Below are 16,447 nucleotides of genomic sequence, written 5' to 3'. Positions count from 1 at the left end.
TGGATAGAGAAGTAAATAAGACATTTAACCTTACATTATTTATTCTGATACTTTCTTTCATAGAGGCCTAACTTTGAAATCCTCTCTAATTTTACTCTAGTTTCTCTGAAGCTTATAGTGAAGATGACCTGAAACTTGGTTTTAAGGAAAAGAAAGAAAAAAAAAAGGCAATATTGCTTTTTAACTGTATTTTACCATCTTTTCTTACAGCCTTTTATTTTGCATAATTTTATCCTTGTGATCTGTTTGAGTTTTTCTCTCTCACTCTGTCAAGGCTTTTATATTTCAGACTTGGTTTCCTCCACCATATCTGTCTACCTTCATCTGTTGTAAAAAAGCAAAAATCTAAAGATGAACTTGTGATAGAATAAATGGTCAAATTTCTCTGTGTAATCATGGTCTTATATAAAGGAACTGTTCATTGTACAGGACTTTCTTCCCTGCACCTTTGGTTGCTGCTCACATAAAACAATCCTGAAATACTCTGCTACTTCTATAAAGATGCAGCTACTAACTAGCAGCTCTGATCTGTAATGCAAGAAAACACCTTAGTACGTAGAGCATGGTGGTAATCTTTAAACTCAAGTAGATGGTAGGGGAAACTAAAGTCAAAATTATGGAACTGGTTTAGGAATATTATTTCTGGAACAAAGTTCAGCTACTATAGAGGCTTTAATGCTTTAGAAACTTTTCAAGGCTTTGCATTTTAAGAGGGTTTTTTTAGTGTTGAGAATTGTTAATTGGTATTTGTTTTGTTGGGTTTTTTTTCTTTTTTCCTGGTGGTGGTGGTTTTTTTTTTTGGAGGTTTTTTTTTTTTTGGAGGGTTTTTTTTTTTTTTTTGTTAAGCTTATGATTTTGTTTATGAGAGATTCTTGCTAATGGTACTTGTGCTGGATCACGTTTCCTTGCAACTTAATGTGAGTTTTTAACCTAACCAGCTGGGTGTCATTCATAGTCCTTATGGTCTCTAATTAAATTAAAAGGAAAAAACAAATTCAACACCTGATGAAGTGTACTTGTCAAGCACACAAGGTGGTTTTATGTGACTCTAAAACACTGCTTACAGTAGATCCAATACAGCCAAATTCTAATTTAGAAAATTTCCCAAGGCTAGGAATGATGTCTAATGATGGCATTGCAATTAGAAAAAACATGTCAGTATTATACCAGTTGCTCACACTTGTGTTATTTCCAACACTTGACTAATTAACTAGTTTAATTTTTAATTAGTTTCATCCTTTGTCTGCAGCTATATATGTTTTCTGCTGATAATCTTATGCTGCACATGTTTTTTCTGACATGTTTCAGACTTTTCTTTTTCAGTCTGCTTTGTGTCCAGCCTTATGCTGGTTGCAATTGCTAAGGCCCAGTTCTGCTCCGCTGTCCCTGACAAGTGACAGAAATGATGGAGAAGTCATCATGCGGTATTGGAGCCTGTCCCTCTGGGGTCTGTGAGCCATGCTACAGCCCTCTGACCAGCCCTCTCTCTGTCTTTACTGGAGTGCTGCTTGCTCATAGGTGTGGTAACTAGTGACTTGGCAAGATATTTTCTTTTTCTAGTATTAAACTACCAAAACAACCCACTGCTATCAATACATGGCAGAGTTTTAAAGTAAGCTTCATGAACATGAAATCCAAAAATATCTGGATTGTGTGATTCAAGAAACTGTAGTATTAGATCATTTCATGTGTTTTGGATTTCAGGGCACCTAGAGTATTTTCAATTGCTTTAGCTTTTGCGGTAAGGAAAATTTTGGAAAATCATGTGAATTAAAAATCATTTGGCAAAAGATACTAGCATGCTTTTGGATTTGTAAGTCACTTGTTCTCTTAATTTACATACTAATTAATACAGTTGAAGACTTGATGTGGGAAACTCTATATGATGGATAAAATTAAAGATGAGTTTTTTTTTAAATAAGCATATTTACTTATGTAGGCAATATTCCATACTGAACTATGAAGGTTGTAGATCAAGACATGGAATTCTAACTTCTGTGAAAAAGTCATGGGAAATAAGGGAGTTCAATGAACAATTAAGAAGTCAGTTTAAGTTATGTAATTATTCTCAGACTGCCAATAATTATGCAGAGAAAAAAACATTGCTTCATGAAGTCTAACAGTAAGAATAAGTGATATTTCACCATCACAATAATAGTAATAGATAAAAATTTATTGAATTTCCGGTCCTAAAGTAATTGAGCATCAGTAAACATGGGGCAAACTGATAACTGCTGGAATGAACACAAACAAATAGAAAATAATGATACCTTTTGTAGACAAAATTAAAACATTCCTGTTCCTGCATAATAAGAGGAATTAAGATTAATCTATGTGTACAAAAGAAATTCTGCTAATTTGCATGATCATCACTATGCCTGGTTTATTCAGCTACAGGTGCTGACAATATGCACAAGAACCCTACAAAAAATAATGGCTTTACAGTTGTATTATAATGTGCACACACACCAAAGAATTTATATGCCTGTTTCAAGATGTGCACTAGGTAAAATGAAAAGCCATATGTTTCATTTTGAAAGGAAAAATCACATTCTGTGACATTTCCAGTGTGCCTACATGCTTCATGACAACCTTGCAAAATTGTTGTGAAATATACAGCTCAAAACCAAAATTTTATTTCATGGTTATAAACATGAAGAAAACAAATTCTGTGATGTCTCACCATTTAAAATGATTGCTTTAGAGTGAGTGGAATTTTTCAGATGTATTTGTAAGGAAAATGCTGCCGAGTAAGTTGTATAAATGTGCTTGCAGGCTTGACAGAAATCAGGCAAGAAGTAACAGCCAGTCTTCTAAATCTTGGGATCAGTATTCATCTAATAGACCTTTCTTTTTTTACTGTTATGCAGAGCAGACTGTTGTTTTTGTTTTGTTTCACTGAATATATCAGCCTTTTCTTGTGGATGGCTTCCAAGGAATATTGGTGGATTTTTATTCATAACAGCCAGTGAACACCAGTTTAAAAGAATCACCTTAGTTTCCTTTATTTCCTTATCATAGGAAGTAGCTTTAGTAAGCAATTTTCTGTTGTATGGAAACCAGAAGTAAACTTTTTTTTTTTTGGATGGTTCTCAAGAAGGGGTAATTACAGAAAGTTGGAAGATATTGTTATAGAGTAATTATATGCATAACCTAAGTGGGTAAAAATGCTCCTTGATGCTGGTATTTTTACCCTCAACCTGGTCTATTATTCACAGTCAGACTTATAGTGCACAATAAGCCCTGTAAATAACATCATTTCTGCTCACATATCTAATATTTTAAAGCTTATCCAAAGCCTATCTTGGCATCCATTAGGCAACATACCTAATATACTTATAGTGTGTTAATATAGCTAGAATATATTAAAGTCAATGTCTGTCACATCTGTGAGCATGTTACTATGGATGACAATTTTCAACATTTTTACACTTTTTTCCCTAATAAGTGCTTTTCCATATTTTTCATGCTAGCTTCAATAGAAATGATCCAAATATCTGAGTTGTTTATAGAGCCTAGACCATCACGTCTTTTATTAATGAAGAAAAATCCTGCTGTCTATTTTGATACGTTCAACATATAAATGCTTTTAAATATGTGCATGATATATATGTAGCAGTTCAGAGTGTTTGGTTATACTGTGGCTGTACTACAGAGCTATACCCGTACCATTTGAACAGGGTGTCACACTGCTTGGTTGACTGTAACTAGCTCTGTTCTTCTTGTTACACTGGTAAAATATGTGAAAGATGTGTTTGCACTGACAGCAAGACAGAACTCAGGTTGTCACAACACTTGAGCACCTCTGTTGGTCGCTATGGTAGTATTGGCATTTTTATGTTTTTGTAATATTGCTGAATAATTGTAGCCTGAATAACTAATGCAAAAAAAAAAAAAAAGGATTTGTTGCACATCAGCTTTCTTAACTGGGTTCTTAAGTGTGCACATATATTTATTGATATATTGATCATTATTTTAAAATGTGAGAATATATATGTATTATTTATGTTTATTAAACCCACATTTCATTTCTTGCATTTAAGATGCTAGATGTGTATCATTGTGCTAGCTGCCATTGCAGACATCTGACTTTTACTAGATAGCTATTTTTTTTCCTGAATTTACAAGCTGAGAAAACAGGCAATTTCATAACGCTAGACAGTACATCTGTGCTGGTACCCATAGGATTAAATATTTTGCCAGTTGTGATAGATAATTAGTTTAAGCATAAGGAAGTTCAGAGCAAAAAGGAAAATATTCTCTGCAGGAAAATATATAGAGAAGTGAAAGAATTGAGTACCTAATAAAGGACTGCTAAATCTAACTTCGCTTATAAGCACCCTAATATTTTTCTTAAATATTTTAATATGACTGGATTCTCTCTGCCAGAGTGTACTATAGGTTGTATACAGCACAATGCAATGGCTGCCTGTTGTATGCATCCACACAAATAAATGCAAAGCAAAAAAATATCATCTGGCCATGTCAGATCATGCTCTTGTCATAAGGCAAGTGACCAATGTTTCTTTCAAACAAGGTGCTGTCCATACTCATACATATATGTATATATATTTTTCTATGTATATATCTATATAAATCTGTATAAATATGTGCATGTCAGCTTTTCCTCTTTGTGTTACTCTCATACCTTGATGAGCATGTCCCTTTTTGCTTGGGTAAAACAAAAAGGGATTTTTGTGGGCAATGTTTCAAACTTTTTGATGGTCAATGTTTCAAATAGGGAAACTGACTTCTCTGTGTATTTCTTGGTCCTTATTAAAAATAGAAGATTATTTAAATCTGTCTTCTGTAGTTTGGAATGTGATGTGTATTTACAGTTAAAAAAAACATAATTTTGGCAGTCTCTCCATCTGCTTTCTAATTTATGCATCTGTGTTCTTGCAGGACATGAAATCTGTGTGTTAATAGAGTGTGGCTTTGGCTTTCTGAAGTTTAGGAAATTGTACTGATTTCTGCAGCTGAGTTACCAGGCTGTGCTGAAGTTCCTGGGTATAACAGTGAGAGCCTATGTCTGTAACAACTTTATTAGTTTGAACTGGGCTTTTTTCTTCTCACCTTGCTTTTTTTTTAGCCAACATGGTTGCTTGTCTGCTGATCCATGGGAAGAGGTTGATAATGAAGCACTAAGCTTCCTATGGGAAAATGTCTTGTCTTGCATTTGCCATGTATGTAGTTCCCCTCCCCCCTGATGCTGGTAGCCTAAATGTTCATGTAAAATATAAGTTATGTTATCTGAGCCTCCTCTTGATTCATATGTATTGCAGTAAGGAGTATCCCACCAGCCTTTCAGCAGGAAGACTTGTCGTTTTGGCTATGCTTCTCTTTCTCCAGACTAAAGACCTCTGGGGTCAGCTAAGATGGAAAGCTGAGCTGTTACAAGCCAGCTCAAGTCAGCCCTACTGACCTTAACCTGTCATGTAGCAAAGGCCCAGATGCAGCAATGTCAGCTGGCTGGATTTCTTGCCTCAGATGCCAACCAAGTGAACCCTTGATTGTGAATTAAACTATCAAGATACTCCTCCTAAACAAGCGGGAGCAATCAGCTGGCTTCTTACTTTCCTTCTAGTACCCTATGCCAATACAGCAGGAGAAATTTCTGCTACCAGGCACTGCTAGGACACAGAAGTGTCAGTAATTCTTTCAAAGTTGTAGTTTCTTAACTTTTTACTACTTCTTTTGAAATTGTATTTCCACAATTTTGCCAGCTTTACCAGCTGCTGTCAGACCTAAAGCCAGAAGCTTCTTCTTTGGGATATTTGGGTTGTTGCACGTTTCATCAGTTCCCCCTAGGCGCTTTGATCTGTTGTTTTGGAGCAGATAGTAAGACCAGGGTCTAAGGGGAGAAGACTGAAAAGGAAAAATGTTCTCAGGTGATGCTGCCTCTTATGTAGTACGTGAACAGCTTTTGTTAGTACCAGACATTTCTTCAAAGGATATTATTTGTCTCTGTCTAGTGGTGTTAGACAAAAAACTAGCAAAGAATTAATGATTAGGTGTCATGATATTTCCTGGCTTCTGTTTCTTGTATCTAGTGCTGTCTGTCTCAGCCCAAGCCAAAGTGGTGACTATCCATTATTTTTATTTTGCTACCTCCTCCTTCAATTAATCATTGACTCTGTTTTGCTATAAGCAGTTCATAATGAGTGGCAAGATTTTAGGAAATTCATTTAGGCTCTGGAAAAGAAAACAGCTAAATAAGATTACTAAATGGCACAAAATTTCTGAAGATATATATTGGTGCTGAAATCTTCTATGAATGCAACTTTTCAGTCTAAGAAATCAATAGTAGTCCAAGTTTTTGTGTACAATACTAACTAAAAAGCTGAATATACATATAGAGACCCCACTATGAAAACCCCACCCCCAAATGAAAATGTTGTATGTTCTTTATTGCATTCAATGCATATGACTTCTTTGAGCCAAGAAATGTTAGGTAGTATCCTTTTGAAAACTCTTTCAGTAATATGTGGTTCAGTGATTACATTGCCAAGATAAAAAACAAAAGAAATTAGATAAAACTTATTTATCATTAGATTACTATAATTGGCTTTAAAGGCAGACTAAAGACTGGAGGAAAACTGTTGGTGTTTGATGAAGAGGATTAAAACTGTATTTTGGAAGATCCAGTTTGGAGATGTTTTTCTGACTGTGTGGTCAGAAAACTGTTACAATATAGTAATTTGTCCTTATAAATAAAACAGATGCAAGTTGGAGAGATCAATGTTAAAATCTGAAGTTGTCTTGATATGTTTGAATCATCCCTATGTCAATCATAGTACTGTAAAAAGAAGTTAGAGAAGTACTTAACAGACTTCTAAGCAGGAAAAACTAAAAATGTTAACATAGTTTATCCTGGAGAATATTTCATGTGTAGTTTATTCTATTACTTCAAAGGTTTATATTCCTTTTTCCTTTTCTGCATTTCAATATTGCCTTTAAATTATGTTTTGACATTAAAAATATGCAAACTAGATTTATTTTTGAATGGTTTGTGTACTGCTTTTGGTGACTGCGTCCTGAAGTTGTTTTGTACTAGGAAACTCTGTTCTATTAGAAGTTACAGTTTACAGTTAAGAGAATGAGACTTTTCAAAACAAACTTTGTGTAATGAACCAGTGCTTCTATATTTTTGGTCCACATTTAAATATGCTGATGTAGCTATTCTGAAGATGCATTGTCAGCCAATTGTCAGTTATAATTCTGTTGTGTTTGAGCACAAAGAAACAGCAGCTGGAATGCAGTACACAGACTAAAGGAATATAAAAAACAATATATTTTTTGTGCTTGCTTGGCCAAACCCTGAAACCAGAGTAGGACCATTACTTCTGACACCACTAAATTTCTTAAACTAGTTTTAAGAAACTTCAGGAGGCACTCTTGCTGTTAGGAGAAGAACATTCAAGGCAGTTTTGTCTGAAGCATTACCTACCTGGTACCTGTTAATTCCCTGAATCATTCTCTGACTTTAAGGATAGCTTTATAACCCTGGAATTAATTTAGTAATTGATTCACATATCCTTAATTACAGTGTGAAGTAATGGAACTCTGATTGCACATGAGCCAGACTATAATCAGTGATGCATGCACTCTGGAAGAAAAATGCTGTCAGAAATGAATGATCTTTATGGGCTGTGGATATTTAAAAGTACAAGATGACGAAAAAAATTCTAAATAAATAATCAATATCTTCTTTAAGTAATGGATATCTAGTTTAAGAGAACTGTGTTGTGTCTATATTCATCAGGAAATTCAGCATAATTTGAATGATTTACTGGCTTTCCAACGGAGTCACAGTGTCTGTGTTTCTCAGTTATCTGTGATGGTTTTTAATATATTGGCTTCTTAAATCTTAAATCTATCAGGGAGTAGAAGCCTACAGGCAGTGAAGGAGTTCTGGTAAGTCCTGTGAAATTCTGTGGTGGGAGGGGAGTCTGTGCCTCTGTCCATGGTGAGGGAAGGCTGGCAGAGTGCAGCACTGGAGGAAGAGCAGCCAGGTGTTCTGGCCCCGGCGCTGTGCCCAAGGCAGACACGTGGTGCCTGCTGGGGGTTTGACACGGATCTGACTTCTATTTTAGCTGTCTAGCCAAAAATGAAAACAAGGAGTAGGAGGAAGGAAAATGAAAGGTTTTAGATGGCACGAGGAGAAGGAGGAAAATAACATTGAGGGAAAGTGAGTCACATGCTTGTAGTAAAAGAAGCTACAGCTACATGGACAGAGGACTCTGCTTACTGAAATCTCCACAAATTTTTAAGGAGACTTAAAGACACATTTATTTTTGATCTACGGCTCCATATAGAAAGATCAGGAAGTTCTATCACTAATTGTGTACAGAGACTATATATCAAATCTTGACCTGCATACATCAGGTATCTGCCCAATGTAATGCAAACTGAGACCGAAAAATAAGTTTTTATTTGAATACATACGTAAAAATTAGTTGTTTATGGGAAAGAAGTTTGTAAAAGATGGGTAACTTCTGACAGTTAAGCCAAACCACATGTTTTGTGTTACCTGTTGTAGCTCTAGGAGATAAATAGGTAAGGAATTTACATCTGCCCTGTCTTTGACATTTTCAGCTACTCATTTGAATATCCTACAGGGTAAAAAAAAAAAAGTATATGTCTCTGTCTGTCTTTTCAACAGACATAGGAAGTATTTGTGAAATGTGAACAGATGCTGGAGGCAGTCTGAAAAAGTGTCCATACATATATATATATATATACACACCTATATATCTATCTATCTTGAAGCACTTGGACTCCTTGAGAGAATGAAAAGCAGTATAACAATATATTAATCTGAATCTCACTAAAAATCAGTACTATTAAATAACAGAACTCCTTAAAGACTTTTTTGAACCTGTTTGCTCCCAATAAAATTAATATCCAGAGAAAAAGAATTGGAAAAAAAGTAAATCTGGAAAAAAGTTGCTTTCTGCTATCTGATTGCACAGTACACACAAAATCTGAATATTACTTATATAGTCAATTACTTATAGAGTCTATATTTTGAAAGACTGGCAGCAGTCACCTTGACAGAAGAGGTTACAGTGACAATGCTACTTTGTTGCCAGTAGCAACATCTGTGTTAAATGTGCTTTAATTAAGTTTGAGTTTTGAAGTTTATTGCTGTCAGAGTACTTGGTGACATTTTGTGAAAATGAGGTGGGAATATTAATACAGTTCATCAGCCAGGTAGTCTCTGCCTGTTGCTCTCTCTCTGCCAACTTGATACTCCAAGTCCACTATCCTCAAGAGAAAGGTGACATCCTGCTGGAAGACATCTAGTGGGAAGGGGTAGAAAATTCTTGGGTCAGTTAATGCTGCATTCAGACACATAAGTCAGGTTCACTTAGATGACCTCCTTTCATGACTTCGCTTCATGAGTTAACTCCAGTGTGTAACTCATGGACTTATTTGAAGACAGAATCCAGTGGATTTGTATGGCTTTGTCTTTTCCTACTACACTTACAAAGTTATAAGTTGCTTAAATTGTCCTCTTACTATTTAACCTGGCTCACTGTTTGAGACTCTATTACTTGAAGCTCAGGTGGAAAAAGTAACAAGGTTTTAGAAAACCTGTCAGGCAGAGCTTCCATTTTACCTGAAATCCACATTACTAATGACTTCTGAGAGACAGACAAAATATTTCATTACTGCTAAGCATAAGACTTTTACAATTAGGTATATTTAGTTTGTGTGGCGAGGTTTTGGTAGCTGGGGTTGAGGGAAGGGAGGGACACAGAGAGCTTCTGTGAGAAGCTGCTAGAAGCTTCCCCCATGTCCAACGGAGCCAATGCTGACCAGCACCAAGATGGATGTGCCGCTGGCCAAGTCTGGGACAATCAGAACAGGTAGTATCTCCTCTGTGATAACATATGTAAGAAATAAAAAAAATATATAGCACAGATGCAATTGCACTCAGAGAGAAGTGACAATATGTGAAAGGAACAACTCTGGAGACACCAAAGTCAGTGGAGAAGGAGGGGCAGGAGGTGCTCCAGGTGCCAGAGCTGAGATTCCCCTGCAGCCTGTGGTGCAGCCCATGGTGAAGCAGCTGTGCCCCTGTATCGCCGACCGGCAGCTATGTACAGGTCACGAATGGGACGGGACTGCTGTGGCATGCATCTCGAGCTGTTTATTTTTTTAGCATCAGTCTCATTACATGGTTATGACAATGGGAAAATGCCAGCAGCTCACATCCAGGCAACAGATCAAGAACTTAATGTTACAACTTACTTTATAAGCTTTCTGACTAATCACACAAAGCAAAAGCACATTGACAGGAGTTCTATCCAATCAATATAAATACACATACCCTTGGTTAAAACAATGCTTGCTTATTTAGAGTATAATACTTGCTTGTAAGCCTTAAGATACAATGCACAGAGCTCCATTATTAAGCTTAGAACTTACTAATATCTCACCAGATATACTTTTCTGCAACTTAGGAAGTTATTCTATCCAAGCGTTAATACACAGACCATTGTTCTATTTGTCCTTTCTTTCTACTTCTTGTGTAATTTTTCTGCTGACAACTCTTATAGCTACTGTTTAGCTCTAATCACCATCCTGCTGTCTCTGAAGCCTGCCTTTTGCAACGTGCCCAAAACCTTCTGATTTTAAGGAATCCCACACCCCTGCCGCCCATGGAGGACCGTGGGGATGCAGAGATCCACCTGCAGGCCATGGAGGAAACCCACACTGGAGCAGGTGGATGCTGTGAACCTGTGGAAGACCTTTGGTGGAACAGGGTCCTGGCAGGACCCACAGACCTGTAGAAAGAGGAACCCATGCTGAAACAGTTTTCCTGGTTGGGTTTACAACCCTTTTGGGGGAACCCACACTTGAGCAGGGTGTACCTGAAGGTGACTCACCCACTCTGTCACAGTTTGTGGAGAATTGTTGCCCGTGGGAAGGACTCAGGCTGGAGGAGTTCATGCAGTAATGTCTCCCATGGGAGGCAACCCAAGTTGAAGCAGGGGAAGGACTCCTCTCCCTGAGCAATGGCAGAAAATCCTGTGATGAGCTGATCGTATCTCCCACTCCCTGTCTCTTTACACCACTGGGGCAAGATGGTAGAACCCCTGAAGGAAGGAGGAGTGGAATAAAGGTTTTTCAAGATTCATTTTAATTCTCATTATCCTGCTCTGATTTTGATTGGTTATAAATTCAATTAATAACCTCAAGTCAAGTCTACTTTGCCTGTGACAGTAAGCGATGAATGATCTCTCCCTGTCCTCATTAATCTTTCTCATTCATCTTTCATTATAATTGTTTTCCTCTACCCAGTTGCAGAGGTGAGTGATAGAGCACCTTTGATGGTTGCTGAGCATCCAGGGGGGATCACTTAGACTATTTTATGACATCCTGTTGCTGAGGAAAAGAAGCATGTTGGTAAAGATGTGGTGCTTTGCAGTTTTTTATGGTGAGAGGTTTTTTTTTTTACTGTTGTGTTGGGGTTTTTTGTTTTGGTATTTTAGGGGGAGGTTTGTGAATTGATTTTTCAGCTTTCATCAGTTTAATATACAAGTGTCAGCAGTGCTGAATGAATGCAAGACTGAAATGTTGAACTCATCTGGTTCCATTATTTGGATTGGATGCATACATAAAAGTTGTAATACCTGTACATTTGATTTTCATTTGATATGTTGATTTATTTGGGGGTTTAGGTGCATAAGTAAGATTAGTAGGATCCCTTCATGTAAAGCTGCAAAAATAATAGTAAAAAATTAGTGGATATTCTGAGTAGAAATTGGAGAAATAGTCTTAGTTATACTGTGCAAAGACTTTTCAATTTGCTACTTGAGCTATTTAATAGAGTAACCTGTCTTTTTTTTTTTTTTTTTTCCTATGTAATACAGTGCTCTTTGCTAAAGAGGAAGGGGAAGGTTGAGGTTACAGAATGTTACTCTAATTGTTATTATTTATATGGTTGTTGGCAGTAAGACTTGTAGCATAAGGCTGAGGTTGATTCAAACATTCATAGATGTGTCTGGTTTGTTTGTTCTTTTCTGATACAAGTTGGATGAATATGGATATGTGAAATGAAGTTCTGGAAGTTTATATGCTTTGCAAATGTTGAAAAATATTAGCTATCTCTTTGCTAATTCTTTTATTCTTTTAAAACAGATCTTTTAATCTACAGCTTGTGTTCAGCGGGGTAGATTTAAACCTGATTTTTGTTCACCCAGTATATAACCAGTGAATTTCTTACTCACCACTACAAAACCACATGTATGTACAGACAGAAATAGTCCATAGATAAATATTTTTCAATTATGCAATTCTTTATTGCCTATTGCTGTTATTCTGTAATAAATGCATTTTCTGCACTTGAAATGCAGGACTAATTTTTTAGATGTTGTTATTGGTTCGGTATAAAAATAGCAGTTTTTAAAAAGCAGTCCAAATTAAAAATTGCATGTTGCATCTTTTTCTGTTCTCTGTGGAGGACAAAGAAGTTAATCTCCCTATTGATGTTTTTGATGCCATATTACTTAAGAAAATAACCAGAAATATAAAAGCCTTTGTATAGATTTTGAAGGCATAATTGTGATGATCAAAAACCTTATGGGGAAACAATTCTAAATGAATTCAATTTCTCAGAAAACAAAAGAATTCTGAAAGCTCAGTGTCACTCTGAACAAAGCAATTCATTACTAGCCTGTTGAAACATCAACTTTAAAATTGTGGACAAAATCCATAATCAGGAAGTGCTATTTGAAATAAATAGATATTTGTATTTTAAAGCTGCTAAAATTATAGTAGATTCTAGTGTAAGTTATTAGTTTAATAGCTGAAATGCCTTCATCCAAGCCCATTAAAGGTAATGTGAGTTACCTCTGCTGTGTGTATCAGCAATTGGAGCTGTGGCAAGATAAAACTCATTTCTTGCAGGTGCCAAGCTGGAGATCTTGCAAAAGTGTTCCCAGGAGTGTTGGTGTTGGCCAGATCAGTAACTTGGTTTTTCAATTTACCACACTTCTGAGCAGCTGTTACTCACAGGTGAAAAGCATTCACAAGGCTCCCTGCATCCATTTCTTTACCTGCAGGCCACAGGTGGCAGATTTCTGCATGAAGTGTGCCTTATCAGCAGTTGTGTTACTGTGATATATGATAATGGGTTATCAATGAAATGGAAGTAAACCAGGTCAATAATCTGTTAAAGGAAAACTTATTGCAATAACTGCAAGAACTGGATAATCAGTTGAGAGAAAAAACTCAAGTAGTTGTTTTATGAAGAGCCTCAATAACTGCTCACTGTGGAATTTTTATTGTTTGTTTGACAAATAATAAATATTGAACAGAGCAAGTTATGCATCTATAAAACACCTGCATGCAAAAAGTATTTAAGTGAAGCTAAACAGTGTAGATTGCAACATGAATATAAATTGGCAGGAAAGAATAAATACCACATACAGCTCAGAATTGTATTTCACTCTTTATGCATGTTAAAAGAAGACCAGTGGACTTTGGAATTGATGGCAGTACTCAAAACCAGAGAGGAGGGCTTGCCATCCCTGCTAAATGACAGGCTGCCATTTTTTCTCTTCCTGTTATCCCTAATGCACCAATGTACAAAGCTCCTCACACACACACACTGTGAATGTGTCTGACTGTAAGAACATCACCTCCAGTTGTTCAGGTGTCCCAGACCCACAAACAGTCCTCACATAAGCCAGAACTGTATGTGTCAATCTTGTCTTACCCAGCGGCTAAACATGTTTAAACTTGCACACAAAATTCCCTCTGGTGACTCCTTTTTGACCTATGTTCACATTCATATCCAGTTGCAGATTTATCTTCATTTTCTTGCTGCCTAGTTAAATTTGAAATTTGCAAGCATCTTGCTTGCTTGAGCACACACGGAATAGACCATGTGCTCCTGAAGGTAGTGAGTTTAGGTTAGAGTTTAAAAAGAAGACAGGAGGGACTGCCATGTTCAGGTACCAGACTTGCTCCTGCCTGCATTCAGCCAGCTGCTTTCTTTCCTGCTTCTGTCCTCTGCTGTGCCTGCTGCTTCTGAGTCATCTTAATCCCTCTGGTTTTCATCCTGTCTCCTCACAGATAAACAACTAATTTACCTTAAACATTTAGGGCCACTGTTTACTACAGAATTTCTGGTGTTAGTGAAGGCTATCTCAGACTCATTGTAGCCTTAAGATATTTGCCAAAGTTCTGTGGGTTTTAGAAGACTCCCTAAAATGTTTCAGTGATCCCCATTCAGTTATTCGTGTATCTGTTTCTCCCATACCCACCCTCTTGAACCATTCAATGAAACCCAGCCCTTTCTCACAGCACCAGGTGTAATTCTGATTAATTTCTTGCCAAGGTCTGTGTTGTGTCCAGCAGATTCTCACATGATCTTCAGGAGTTTCTCTCGCCCTCCTCAGTCAGAGTAATCTTCAGGGCTCAGTTACCTGCAGGCATGATTCAGTATTACTGTTGTTCCCTTTTGTTACTGATCCTGAATTTTCAGTGCAGCTTGCTGGAGTAGCTTGTGCTCAGAGACAGAAGCAATTTTTTTCTTTTAAATTTTTCTTTTCATACTTATTGTAATATTAAGCATCTTTGTACAAAACCAATATCTCACCCTTGTACTTAATTTCTGCATATGAATACATGTAAAGAATGGAAAGTCTGATTTGCTGCAAGGTAGGGTAAAATATCTACTTTTTGGAAATAAGGAATTAGGGAAATATCTGATTGGCAGGTTTTCAAAATGTGTAAGAAGCTGATCCCTTCATTGTTTGCAAGCAGGCATTAGTTTAAATTTCCTCTGCAGGTCATCATCCTTGTTGTCAAAATGCATTAATTTTTCAGAAATAACTGAAAATTGATTCATTCATTTATTAGTTTATCAACAAGGCTGATAAAGTTCCAGATATTTCTGTAATTTTATTTTGCATGGGGGAAAAGCCAGTCTGAATTCACTTGCCTCCTTGATTTTGATAAATTCAAATGAAGTTTTTATAAAATAGGTCAAGTCATCAGGAAGCTTATAGTACATTTTCAGTAAACAGAGGAAAAATCATTCCTACTCTCTCTTTATTCAACATCAGATGTAATTGAGACTTTCTGAAGAAATACATGAAAATTGCCTCTGCAGATTTTACATCTGTCAGTAACTGGCAGATACTGTGACACTATTAAGAAAAACTTGAGCTCCTTAACTTTGTCACACAGTAGTGCCACCAATGTAATCCAAGTATAATAGCTTTCTGTGTGCCATTACCCAGGCCATTCTTCACAAGTACCTTGCCTTTCTGAAATATGATTGGCACTGTCATACAGGTGGAAAATATTGAAAAATTAAATAAGAGTATATAATTTTTCACTTAAGCTACAGCTAATCCTTTCAGGTGATGATTGTCTCCTGTCATTTGTATAGGCTCTATTTGATTTGATGTTTTAAAGGAAATGTGATCTTTCCCCAGTGTTTGTGGTACTGTTTTATATTTTACTATTTTTCCTTATTTTTATATTTTAGTCAATCTGTGATATATTTTAACACTAAATGAAAAGGAGTTATGTTGTAGTCAAGGAATATGCATGACAGAACCATATACTACTAATTTAGTACCATGTTTACCACACTGCAGCTGGTAGAAAATCAATAAGTTACTGAGTTCACAAGGCAACCAGTAAACCATGATATGCAACTCCTTACATGGTGTGAGATTGTTCAGGCAGTAGATTCTCCTTTAACAATGCAAAGCTTATTATAAAGTTAAATATTGGAGCTATAAACCCAGGAATACTAATGCAGCATTTAACAGTGGTATTCTCATTAGACCGGAAGATAATAATTTCTTTATCTCAGTATTAGCTGTCCTCAGCAATGATAGACTACTCAGCATCCTTTCTAAGAGGAAAGACAATTTTAGTCTTCCACATTTATAGTGTTTGTCACTTGGAAAAAAAAAAAAGGGAAAAATAAAGGAGGAGATTTTAGTCATATTGATAATTCAGAATAGTGGAAAGGAAAATGAAATGGTAAATTCTGCCAATGTGAAGATTATTCTTATTTATTAATTCTCAGTGCTTGATTTTAAGAGCTATTGATTATATTAAAAAAACTTGACAAAAAGCTGCTTAGTATGGGCCTGATAGGTACAAGTGTAAAAAAAGTAAACATCAAAATCTAAGAGCTGTAAGATCCTTTCACAATTCTTCACTTTTGGTCTTTGAAAGTGCAATAGTGGAATTGATGTTTAAGTGCTCCAAGTCCTTTCCCTTTTGGCAGAACAGTGAAAATGCTGTGTGGGTGCCTCCCCCTTGCATTCAAATGCTATGTGCAAAAGACAATGCATCACTTACCTGTACTGGCTTAATTGCAGTCAAAATAAAATCTACACGTGAAGCTCAATTATTGTTAGTCTATTTGCAATAATAATGATTGTAGTCCAAAATAATACAGGAG

The 16,447-nt window shown here is 36.3% G+C and overlaps 1 protein-coding gene and 1 long non-coding RNA gene across 5 annotated transcripts in view; one reads left to right on the top strand and one right to left on the bottom strand.

Moving 5' to 3' along the window:
• CDH12 (cadherin 12) overlaps nucleotides 1-16,447 on the top strand; it is a 626,739-nt gene that overhangs the window by 234,950 nt on the left and 375,342 nt on the right. The window lies entirely within an intron of this gene.
• LOC146768257 (uncharacterized) lies at nucleotides 825-14,186 on the bottom strand. Its single transcript, XR_014952483.1, has 3 exons — nucleotides 12,865-14,186; nucleotides 10,899-11,108; nucleotides 825-10,796 (listed from the first exon to the last, which is right to left on the bottom strand). It is a non-coding gene; the product is annotated as an uncharacterized LOC146768257 (long non-coding RNA).

This window comes from Lonchura striata, chromosome 2 (genome assembly GCF_050655825.1).
Source record: "Lonchura striata isolate lonStrDom1 chromosome 2, ASM5065582v1, whole genome shotgun sequence".
In the NCBI taxonomy this organism is placed as follows: Eukaryota; Metazoa; Chordata; class Aves; order Passeriformes; family Estrildidae; genus Lonchura; species Lonchura striata.
Note: the sequence above shows the minus strand (reverse complement) of the source record. Positions and strands in the feature narration are given on the sequence as shown.